This window comes from Mycteria americana, chromosome 5 (assembly GCF_035582795.1).
Source record: "Mycteria americana isolate JAX WOST 10 ecotype Jacksonville Zoo and Gardens chromosome 5, USCA_MyAme_1.0, whole genome shotgun sequence".
Lineage (NCBI taxonomy): Eukaryota > Metazoa > Chordata > Aves > Ciconiiformes > Ciconiidae > Mycteria > Mycteria americana.
The window spans coordinates 12,381,771-12,394,511 of record NC_134369.1 but is presented as its reverse complement, the minus strand read 5'-3'; the positions used below and the strand labels follow the sequence as shown (position 1 = coordinate 12,394,511).

Genomic DNA, 12,741 nt, shown 5'->3' with positions numbered 1-12,741 from the left:
TGACATCACTTCCAAACCTAAACATCCATCTAGGTGGAGCATTGAACTCAGTGGGAATTATGTCTGATAGTTATGGACAAAAATACAGATTTTGGATATTAGTTATGCAATCCAACAATGATTTTTATCTTCCAGTTCATTAACTTCAGTTTCTGATCTGGACTGCAAAGGATTAACATTTTCACAGACAGTAAGCTATCGCTTTTGGCCTCAATAGAAGAGTGTAAAAACACAGAAATTGGTGTTATATAAATGTTTTCTTAGCATTCCATACCTTCTCTTCTGTAACTTTTATATTCTTTTTTATGAACAATTTAATTAAAACTGGTTTATGAAGCAGCACTTACTTTAAAAACTAGCAAACGGTCAACATATACATTAAGAAAAAAAAAAAAGACTGAAATATGTTTAAAAATTGTTAGAATAACAAGTAGCTGACCTAAATCTCATATGCACAAGACTCCTATTAACTTCACTGGATGAGACCCGCAAATAAGAAATTAGCCCACCTGTTTCAAATAACAGAAGTAAAATCTAAAATGCAACCAGAAAGCTAGATATTACCTATCAGAGGAATTTAAGGTCTGGAACTGTCACAGTCAGCATAGTGCCCTGTAGTACAGGTGAAGAAAGGATAGTAAAAATTCAGCAGGCTGATGCTTGGAATGCTGTAGGCAGGAGCTGCCTGTTTTAAACATAAAAAGAAACAAATTTCATGTTATCTAGACAGAAAAGGGGGTTTTTTGTTTGTTTAAGCAAAACAACTCCTCCCAAACAGATGATCAAGTAAAGAAAGAAAACAGGATGTTACCACAGGTTAATTCCTTTCAAATAATCACAGAATAACTAATCAGTGACTAAGAGAAATAAAGTATGTAGTCAGTTTGCTTAAGAACAAATGAGATCTTATTCTGCCATTTTTTACTGACAACAAGTTTTTTACCTTCAACAAAAAGGGCCTCTAGAAATTTCTAAAGTGAGCTGAACGAAGCCAGAGGGGAAGTTCTTTAACAGGATCGCTATCTCTCTTTGGTTTTGTGAGCATCTGTTTAGTGTTGCTGGTTTTCCTAATGGTATTTAAAACCCATGAAATTGGGGTGTGTGTGGGGATATAAATAATGAAGTACACGTGATCTGATCCATAAAACCAATATTTGCATACTCTGAGTAATCTTCAGAGAAAGAGTTCAGTATTTTGCTGTATATTTTCAAGAAAAAACTAAATCTATGACAGGTGATTAACAGGGTACCTAAAGGAGCAGGGTGCAAGTGAGCAGCGTCGGTGACGTGGAACTCCTGGAGTTTCGTCAACCTTACAGCTTGCATACTGACCTCATATATGCACAAACAAAGGGACATCATTAGTGGAGAAACCACTTCAGATGCAACAAAGTTTTCAGAGAACAGATTCTTGATCCTTGGCTGCCTTCTTCAAATGACCAGAAAGCAGATGAGGGCTGCTGTCTCTGGATATTACTTTATTCTCCCTGGCTGAGCTTCAAAACATCTGTTATATAAGGAAAGTCTAATTAGAATGGCTGCCTCTACCCGGCTGGCTGACATTTATTCACCATGGGAAGAACCTGTCCACTAACAACATTCCCATGAGCCTGACTGACATGCCTGAAGAGCAGGCTGCGTAGAGTCTATAGCCTGTTCCTGATGACTGCAGAAACCTCAGATCTTTTCCCTTTAGGCATTGCAGCCTTGATGGAAAAATCTGCAAAATAGATGAGGGTCTGTTTTACAATCTAACAGTGCTCTGCACTGCTTTGGAAAGACAACAAACATACAGACCACCAACAACTATTAGAACTTAGTGTGAAATCACAGAAGAGTTATCAGCATGTAGCTTTCAAGATCTGTTTCACACACATTTGCAAAAGTTTTCCAAATAAAGTTAAGATATCAGTGCACAAACACTTTTGTAACCTATGTCTCTCTACATTAAGAAACAAGTTGTTTCTAAGTTGCTGAGCAAACAAAATCTGTTCTTCAGGTATTTTATTTTAATGATTTTGCATCTTATCTCCCTCATCATAATAAGCTCACTTGTCTCCTAGTCTCCTGCCAGTCTGGAGGGACAAGAGACAGCATTTGCTGTGCCTAGTTCTGAGCTTCACACATGCCAGGTTGCCAGCTGGCAGATCAACAGAATCAATGATGATTTCAGCTCACAGTGGAGCCTTTCCTCCTTAGCAGCACTAAGCTGGGTCTCTCCTCTCTTACCACACCACTGATTTTCATTTGTTGGAGTGTAATACTTTTGAGATCCTCTCTTGCCAAATTCAAGAAGTTGGACAAGTTCAAAGGCTACTGGGAGGGAATGAAGGGAGGGCAGGGAAGAAGGGAGAAGGATAGTTGGCTGACAACCAGAATAATAGCACAATCATTATTCCAAGGAAAACAAGACCAAAAATAGATTTTGGAAAGAATAAACGCATAGCTAACACTTAAAGAAGGCTAGTGGACAATATATATAATGAGAAATGTGTCTCTAACCAATAGCCATATAATTCTTTTTTCCTTGAAAAAAGCTTAAGCAGCCATCCTGTCTGTTCAACTCTCCCTCTTCCCCCTGCACTGCAATAACTTTTGACGCTGGTGAACAGTTTCAACCAAAGCTGATCTAGGGAATGGCAGGTATCGGGCAGCTTGCATTTCCATGGCAGATGCAAGTTCAGGGGTACAGCATCCAAAACAGAGACTATACAGCATAGCCTTGAAATATAGAATAAACTGATGTTGTAACAATCATGGTGAGGGTGCTATACATACAGGACACAGTTCCGAGGAAAATCAGGTTTCTGTATTTCAAGTAATTGACAGTTTCATGAAACATAAATGCTACAGTTTATAAGTTTCACACATCTCCTCCTCCCCAATTAGGTTATTCACATAACCACATATTGTCAACACTAAAAGTTAAATTTTTGTAAATTAAGCATAAATATGCTTTTACAGACACACTATGTGTAACCACAGAAGCATCTCCCAAGCTTGACATAAGATAATCACTGGAATTCTAAGAAAAATTTAATAAACAACTATCAATAAATATTTATGGATCTAACATTTGGACTCTTCTATGAGATCTGTTAAAAAAAACAAAACAAAACCAAACCACAATCAGTCCTGTTGACATTTTTGTTTAAGAATAAACCCATTTGGAAGGCGATTGTCCATACAGAACACTTGAGAAAGAAAGTAAACAAAGAATCCACACAGAGGTTGAGAAAGACGTGTGCTTCCATGTGCACGGAAGTTTGTGCAGCTATAAAGCTACAAAATGTCAAATTTCTCAACAGTTAAAACCAAAATTGAAATATTAAAATTAAACCGCAAAGATACTCAAAATTCATTGCAGAAAAATACTGTTATAAGGTTGCAAATACAAGCTATTCTGTAGTAGAAGTGAGAGGTACTACTATCTATGTAACACTGCAACTCTTATTTTGAGAAAAACTGTAAGCCATGTACATGGTAGTAGTTTATTCAGAGGTTTTACAAAATAAAGTAGCCCAAACATACTTAGAAGTATTAGAGGATTTAGGTGTGCCCTTAAACTACAGGGTACCATAGTGCCTCTAAGAATCACTTCATCTATATGTTTACTAGCATAGTGACCCTTGAACAAGAACATTAATCACTATCCAACAACTCAAAAATTAAAAATATGTATTTCTACCACTGATACATTCTTGATGTCAGACCTCTCAGATGGCCTTCAAAGCATATGTTAAGGAAAACATTTGAAATAATTATGTGACTGTTGTGGATTACAATATTCAAACTGAACAGCACACTGTTATGCAGTTCGAGCCAATCTCATTTGAACCTTGAGGATTCTTCAAGCAATTAGGAATACAGAGAACAGAACAGTTATATCACTTTCAAACAAGTTTCCAATTTTTCCAAGTCTTCTTTTCCCCATCTAACTTGTTCCTCAGTAGAAGAGAGAACAAGGCATAGAAATGCCTGAAGTAACAATTTAATTCCATAACTGAACTTATAGTTGCCAAAATAACATGCCTTCCTTTACTTGCTATGTTTTATGAAGGAAGTTGAATTTCCTGCTCTCTTCAAGAAGCAACTGAATGTTCAAGGCTTTGAGCCCCAGAGAGATGCTAAGGATTCCATTAGCTACTATTTAATTTCTTTTCTTTTTGATAGCAGGGTTCCCATAGCTGACTCAGGAGCAAGAGCATTTCAGACTGACTATTGTAATGTTACAGAGAGGAAATCTACACAGTCTGATGCACTCTGTATGCTGATTTTCACACTTGATATCATGGGACTGGAGGAACTTGGAGAAAGGTCAACATTTTCAGCAACTTCTCTTGCAGAGAAATGGGAAGTTGCTCAAAGTATTAAACTCTGTCACACAAATCATGAAGAAGCAACTGAATTAAGTAGGGATCCAACTGTCCCTTTTGACACAGGCACTTTAGGATTTATACAGTTAGGCCACATTTTGCTCACAGATTTGCTCACAGGGCACCCGGAACTATGTGGCAACTCCGCCTTCCAACATACTAAGCATCTTTGTCATATTCTCAGTCCCACAATCTCCCTGTCCCAGAAACGGCTGGTAATGCACTATGGCAATTTGTACATCATTTTTGAGATTTTTATTGCTATAGCAACTCAGTGTAGGCATTTAAACATAGCAACAGCCTTTTTATAGCACTTTCTTGGATGTCAGAATGGCATGTTGTTTTATTTTCTAAGCAGATGCTCAGAAGATAAGTACACAAGATGAATGTGCAGTACCCACCTTCAAAAGGAAGAAAAAACCTCCCAACTTCATAGCCTCTGAATCATATAAGCAGACAGGTAAGTGTAAGGCATATTGTGTGTTTAAAGGATTTTGTTCCAAGAAAGCATATCACTAACTACTACCTGAGAACAAGATTAGGTGAAAAACTTTGTTGATTTGTGCCCATTTTGTAATAAGATGCACAAGAAATTTGCAAGGTCCTACTCTGAAGGGAAAAACTTTTCATCAACTCTGATCTTTACCTGTTAAGCAACAGAAAAAGGGAAATTGTCTTCATATTAAGTGAAGCCAGATTCTCAGGAAGGATCAAAATCCACCAAGACAGACCCTTAGTTCATGCACACAGGCAAAGCTCTGCACATTCCAACCACAGCAACAGTGATTTACAAGAAGTGAGAGTTTGACCTGCTATGTGGTTTAAGGAAATACAATTAATCATTTTCATAATAAGAAAGGTTACTTTTCTCTGGTATAGTATTTTTCTTGGGGTCCTTTAAGCTCTGTATCATTTTTACAAGTGATCAGTGAAAAACACCACTTGGTGTTTAATGTAATTTCTGAACACATTCCTAGACATGGAAATACCAAGCAGCAACAGTATAGATTTCCTGGGGGATCTTTAGGTATTATTCACCTTTCTGTTATGGTTATATGTCAGCTTTGTATAGAGTGGGATGCTTGATGTTTGCCATTTTACCAACAAAAAAGATTTAAAATCTGTTAAACAGGAAATGTCAAAGACTTTTAAAAAATTTAATCCAACAGGAAATATCAAGAGCTTCTTATAAGAGTACAAGGTTGTTAATATTCCAGTGAATCTATTCCATTAATACACAATATATGAATTTCAGAAGGGACATTTTAATGCTGTGTTTTATGCAGGAGAGATTTCAAACAGGTCCCAAAAGCTCAGCACACAGATAAAAAAATTGAGTTTTACATGTTGAGGTTTTAGAATATATCCCACAAATTCTTTCTCCTGTCCCTCACACATATTTTCACTTCATTCAGTGAATAAACACAGAGCAGTTTTCAAGCCTCCCAATCTTGCTTTAAGTATCTAAGATACTTGGGAATTCTGATACACCTGCTTGGTTTTCTACGGACTGCTCCACTGACTACTGCACTTACTAAAAACAGCTTCTAGAGCAATGCTGATAAATATAGCTATCAAAGAATAGGAATGATAAGTTTATTAACTGTAACAGCCCTCAGGGAAGTCAAGACAATAGGCACAACTATATTTGCATAAGGAACTAAGCACAATATTTAGATTTGCTTACAAGATTTTTCCAGTCTGAGAAGATGCGCAGAACACCAACTTGTCTTAGCACCTCCTCCTGGGGCAAACCCCACCCTTCATTGCAACTAGGCCCCTAATTGTTATCATGCTATTTTCATGAGCCCAGAGGTCAGTCACATTCATTCACTATTTAAAAAGAAAAATATGGGAAATTCAATGGCTGAAATTGTGAAGCATGTGTGCATTTTTATACATTGTTAAATTATTTCTGTTCCTCTCCACAAGCTCTCCTTCAACTTATGGTTAGACATTTTATTTTTAATTTTTCTGTTCAGCAGTTAGAGCACAGTTCAGCAAAACTTTGCAAGTTTTAACAGGAAATGTTAAACGACATATCATGCTTTATTATATTCTACTACCTGCACACATACACCGCCTCCTAAAAAGGCCTTTTCAGAGACATTTCGGAGAAACTGGGACAACATTTGAAAATGAAATAGTGGATTTTTCTTTTCCAAAATTTCAGAAACAGATCTCATTCTATGGATCCTACCAGTTGTTAGTGCATCTTTCTAAGTCCAAAACAAGATGGGTGAAAATGGACCCCCTTGCTCCTACTCAAATTCTCCTACATTTCACACTCTTATTTCCTGATAACTAACATAGCCTCTGCCTTTGCGGTATTCACCAAGAGCCTGATCTGGCACCACTGAAGCGAATGGAAACTTTGCTGATGATTTCAAAAGCAAAGGCTCAGAGCCAAATTCCCCATGTATAATTTCAGCATTACAAAACATTTGCAGAATTATATAAACAGTAATAATTTTACTCTGAAGGCAAGCCCCTAGCCCAAAGCAATTGCTGTACTTTATCCAGCAGCACAGAATTTCTACCATGTATCCATTTCCAGGATGCAAAACCTTACAACTGGTAAGAAAAAAAGTGTGCAACTCCTACATAAAATGCTTTTTTCTCCCCCCACTGTTTGTTATATCAACTTTGCAACTCCTTTGCTTTTTGCAGAAATTGCAGGAACTAGCCCAGTGTTTTATAGCCATGAGATAGCAGCTCTGTTTGGACAATCACTAAGATAAGTGTATTTGCACATAAATTAGAGGACAGCACAGTGATTCTAAAGTGTAACGTTGGATCATGACAAAACACAACAGAATATGCTTTAGCATTAGTTGGGGGAAGAAACTTTCAGGTTTACATACACACTTGACATACACTACCTGCCAAGTTTGCAAGTTTCCCTCCCTGCCCCTTTCATCCTCCCCCCTCCAAGCAATCTGTGTTAGCATAAAAAAAAACCCAAAACCAAAAAAAACCCCAACTTATTCTACAGGCCTTACTTGTCCAAACCCACAGGTGATCACATTTACAATATTACAGGTCCCTGATGATTTGCGATACCCACAGTCTTCAGGTTTTGTACATTTTAAGGGCAAGTAAAAGTTCTAGCAGATGGTGAGGTAGTCTTGATTTCAGCTATTAGCTGCAGGGTGGTGGTGGTCATTGTCATTGGTTTTGTTGTTGTTTAAATCTTTCAGATACCTAATACATTTGGTAATTCATATGTAAAATTTAATTTCTCAAATTATTTTCCATATTGTAAAATTAACGATAGACACACTGAAATAAACAAAGTAAAGAAAAAGAAAGAAAAAGCCTATTACATCTACCTACTGAAGAGGATTAAATCCCAGGATGCTATTAGAGCCCAAGCTCTCCAACAAAACCTGAGGCTACAAGTCCACTTGCTCTAAGTATCAAATCCCTCTCTCCTTTTCAGAATTCTTAGGACCTACTTTCCAGGGAGGGAAACTGAGTTATTATTTCAAAGTGCTACCATAACAGTCTCAGTCTTAGTTCTCCATAACATACCACTACATGTGTACATAAACAATAATTCATGTCTTGAGCCACTAGTTTATAAGCTTACAAAGATCCATCACTCGCTTAGATTTTCCTTTCTGTCAGTGATACTGAGATCCAAAACATCTCTTTGACCCACTTTTCAAAGGACGTACAAGTGGAGAACACATCACAAGGAAATTCTTCTGCTTAGTTTACAGGAAGGCTGCAAGTTAGGACAGGAAAGAGATCTCTCTCTGCCTACAAATCCCCCAGATCTTTAAATAGCCCACTAACTTTGAAACATCAAGGATTTTCTTCCACCTTCCGCTCACAAGCCATTTGATGCTTCTTTTTCCTGGATTTCTACACTTCTCTAAGAATGGCAACTAGATGAGGCAAGAGAACTCCATAACATGTAAGGAACATACACATATGACCCTTGAAATGAGAAGCTGTCTCTTCTCAGTACCAATTCGCTATACCTCAGTTGCCATACTCTGTCTTATCCAGCTTTTCAAAAAGTGATTTGACACCATACTAGCATTAAAAGCTGTCAGAAAGCAGATTGATCCAAAGGAGGATGGAAGAAGCTGGTGCTAAAGATTGGAACTATGAATCTGGCTGCTAGATAATTCTTAACTTCCACTGCTTTGGTCCTAGATAAATAGGACTATAGTTATTAAAACTGACTCAAACATATAAAAAGGTAAGAGGCAGGGAGGTGTACAGGTTTCACGTCCACAGCCAACTTAGAGCTTAATCTAGAGGGATGTAAAGCAGATGGATTTATCTAAGTTAAATACATTGACAATCCCAGGTACTTTATCATAGTGCTGATGTTAACACACAATTTTCACTATGTACAAATAAGCAACCTGTACTTTTTGTATTAAATTACACTTATTGTCATCATAACATCTTTACTGAAGATAGATTTACACATAGACGCTATATAATATATTCTAAGTTACAAAATGAAAAATGATTGCATGGAATAAGAACAATGGTTGCTGAAATGCTACAAGATATATACTAGAAATATATATTTAGTTCAGACATGGAGGGGTTAGACACAGATTAGTTATTCCAGTCCATACACAATTTTAAAATAACTTATTAAAACTTAAACGCCTTCTAAATACCATCTAAAATTGCACATCCTTGCACAAGTTGAAGGTGTGCATAAAATTTCACAAGTAAAGTAACATATGCAAGACCAGCAAATCAGAATGAGGGCCTCTGGAGGCTAGAAAATACAACAATATTAAAAGAGCGAGGACTCTCTAGTATTCAGCATTTAATAAATTGGACTGTTTCTTAATTTCCACTGTTAGTTCTAATAAACTCAGATTTCTATGGGTTGTATCATTAGATTACTAAGCTCCAAGTTTGGTATAATTGTTGATTTGGGATATAACTGTTGATTTAAAACATGAAGGTCAGCTAGGAGATTAACCTAAAAGTACTAATCTATTCACTAATGATAGTCCAGAGAAAAATAAAAGGAAAATTAATTACAAGTTTTGCAACCAGATCTGAAGTGTTCTAACAAGTAAGATTCATTTATCACATTCTCTTGAAGCTGGATGAAGTGAACTTTCGTTAAAGTATACGCAACACCTACCATATCAAATATAAATGCAGTAACTGTTAGCACTTGCAGGAACACTGTCTATACTCAGAACACTAAATTCACCCAATCTTTGCATAGCATAAATTAAAGACTACTGTCTAATCACTTTGCAAAGATGGAAATTCACTGCTTATTGCAGAGAATTTTTCACCAGATGAAACCATGCTATATAAAATTTGAAAAATCAACTCACTAACATAAGTTGTTACTAATATGAGTTAGTAACAGAAACCTGAGTCTTCAATTTCAGCCATCATTTCCTTGTACTGACCTCATTCTTTCATGTTGTTTACATATTGCTGTCTGGAAAAAAGAGCTTAACATACACATTAGTAAGACAAAAGAGTTTTAATTTGCCAAGAAAATAAAATATACTTCAGTGCAGAGTACCTGCCAAACAGCACAGACAAAACTGAAGACTGAAATATCAGGAAATGTAAATATTGTGATTTTTCATACTAAAGCAAACATGCTTTAATATTTGAAAGGGGGGGGGGTTGTTTGTACAGCATTCCAATTAGACACAACTTCAAGGTATTAATTTACCACTAATAGGATTAAAACCAAACACATACTGTGTAAAGAAGTGGCTCTACAAATGTCTTTTTAAAAGATAGGTTCCAGACACAAGTAGGTAATCCATCAAAATGAACAACTCCAGCACTGTTAAAAGCAAGCATGGGGGAAGGAAAGTGATACAATTAAAAAAAAAAAGAAAAAAAGAAATCTGTTAAATATCTGATTCCCTATAACATGTATTGCTGCTAATTAGATTCTCTAATGGTTAGCACAATACAGATAACAGTACCTGTGAATCAGGTTGCCTTGAATTACTGACTACATACCTTTATTAATCAAGTCTCAGCATAATTAACACAGCTTTTTCTTTTTCATTCTTGTATATTCCCAAACAGTACATAAGAACAACTAGGATTCATTAACTACACCCACTTTTTAAGCAGCTAAAATTTGAAGAAGAGGTAGAATTTGAAGGGGGGAGGGGGGGGAAGAGGTAGAAAGAACCAACTACTCGGTATCACAACAACAAGGTACTGTACCTTTAAGGAGGAAATATGGTTCCGTTCTGTTTCACGGCTGAAAAAGAGCTTATTCTCGGTTATAGAGATTACTTACCTAAAACTTCAGTTATTCCTCTTTTTCCCCTCAGGCCAGCCTCTCTTTCACTCTTGGGAGCTTTTACCATTTAAGGTCAATGTTACATCTGGCTCTAGTAACTAAAGCAATTTTTAACTCAGAGATCCAACAGGCTGTCTAACATTAGAATGAGAGTTTAAATTTAAAGTAACTCTTCAGAAAGCCTCCTTCTTGCCTCAGAGAATTACAGAATAAAAGGCTTTCCTACTCTGGCATAAGTACTCCGAGTACAACGCGATGCAGACATCCCATTAGCATTCTTCAAGTTCACTGCATATAAGGCTCTACTTACTCATTTCTGATTAAAATGGGCAAGTAGGAAGAACAGATGAAACAGTTTACATCATGTTATGTTAACCCTTAGAATTTTTTACTGAAACAGCTGCTACTACTTTTCATTCTCGTCCCGTCCTCCCCCCCGCCCCCCCCAGCTTTGTTTGGTTAGAAGGAGTCTAAATTAGAGAGCCAATACAAGGCATGTGAACTTTTAAAGAACGCTGGCTTCAGTCCAGTCATGGGCTCTGCTCTCCACTTGCAGAATATGAATAATTCCCATTGAAGTCCACAGAAGTTGCTTGTATCCCATGAGAGAACGTAGCTATAAATGGGGCATGCAAAGGGAAAAAAAACATCAAACCAATCCCCAAACATTTACCACACTACATTGTTACCTGCAGGAGAATCACACGCATGTGATTCAGAGCTCAGCTCTGAAACAGACATAGACCTTACTCCAGCCCTTAACCAGTTCAAACTGTTTATTTCTAAGTATTACAATTACATCCACAGATCCTAACTAAGAGTTCTGCTTATGCCAGGTGCTGTAAAGTTGTTAAATATAAGCAAGCCAAACCCTGTCCAAAAAACCTTTCACAACTCAAGTAGAGACAAGAGCGCTGAGGGTGGCAAATGTCAAAAAATTGCACCAGAATGTATGTAAAATTATTAGATAGTGAGTTTGGAGGGGATATATTAGGGCTGCTTTAAGAGAATGGAGTAAATGATACTAAATTAATTTCCTTTTGATAATGGCTAATAAAAGCATCAAGGCAGAAAGAGATCAGACAAAGGAAAGTAAGGATTTGATGATCTGCTTTGGAAAGCACACTCCATAAGGGAGTGATGTATGGAAACATGAGGATGCTTGTAGGAGAAGTAGGCAAAGTTGAGTTGATTGCAACATAGCACAGTCCCTGTAACGTAAGGAACTAAGAGGCTGGGCACCTCATTTGTGCTATACCAGGCTTGAGCTTGTATTAGGAAGTCTATTCTACACTTAAGGCATTCTTTGTCCCCGAAATCAATATAGTAAAAAAAGCTCTGAAAAACTTCTAACATTGGCATTTAAGCTTGATCCCAGGATAATGGGAATAGCTAGGTGTTTCAAAAACCATTTCAGGTTTTGATGTCCTTTGTCCACTTACAGCCTTTTGCACCATGCTGGCTCTCAGACAAGATGCTTTAACATATCTCCTTTCATCATCTTGAATTACTATTTTATTACCCACAAACTTGAGTTTTGAAATATTCTCTTGTGCCTCAGCATGGTTACAGTCTTCCATCTAGTTATCTGCAACTACAGAAGTCTTACTAGCATCTGTAATTCATAATTTTTCAGTTTTATTTTCTCAAAATTTCTACGCCACAAGTGTCAAATGTTTCATCTGCCATAGAAGTTGTGTTTCTCTTAAATCTGCATGCATCCCTTTCATAGCAGACTGCTTTGAACTCAGTTTGGGCAAGAACAAGTTGCTTACGGCCTTTTAGCAGTACCATCCTCTGGGAAATTAAACTTTTCGATTAAGTTGCTTGTTCATTGGTCTAGCATCCTATAACCACTGTTGGCCAAACTTAGCCAAAATTTGTTAAAGTAATGTCAGTCTGAAAATATTTTCAAGTTCCTAGAAACTTCATAGCTTGTAAAGGAGATTTAAGCTACTGTCCCTGCTATGGGAGAAACATATAGCAATAGAGTTTCGGTCCTCTCTTGTTTGGCCCGTCCACTTGCACCACACAAACATGACCCCTGATGTTCAAGTAGTATTTAGAGGACACAGAAGGACCCTGGAG

General features: G+C 37.0%; 1 protein-coding gene across 8 annotated transcripts in view; it reads right to left on the bottom strand.

Moving 5' to 3' along the window:
* IRAG1 (inositol 1,4,5-triphosphate receptor associated 1) overlaps positions 1-11,026 on the bottom strand; it is a 78,963-nt gene extending 67,937 nt beyond the window's left edge. The window contains exons 1-2 of one of the 8 annotated variants that reach the window (XM_075502135.1): positions 10,651-11,024; positions 565-685 (exon numbers count right to left, since the gene is read on the bottom strand). The gene's annotated coding sequence lies outside the window, so the exon portion shown is untranslated. The other 7 variants (XM_075502136.1, XM_075502141.1, XM_075502140.1 and 4 more) reach the window with 7 other exon arrangements.
* Positions 11,027-12,741: the final 1,715 nt, after the last annotated feature.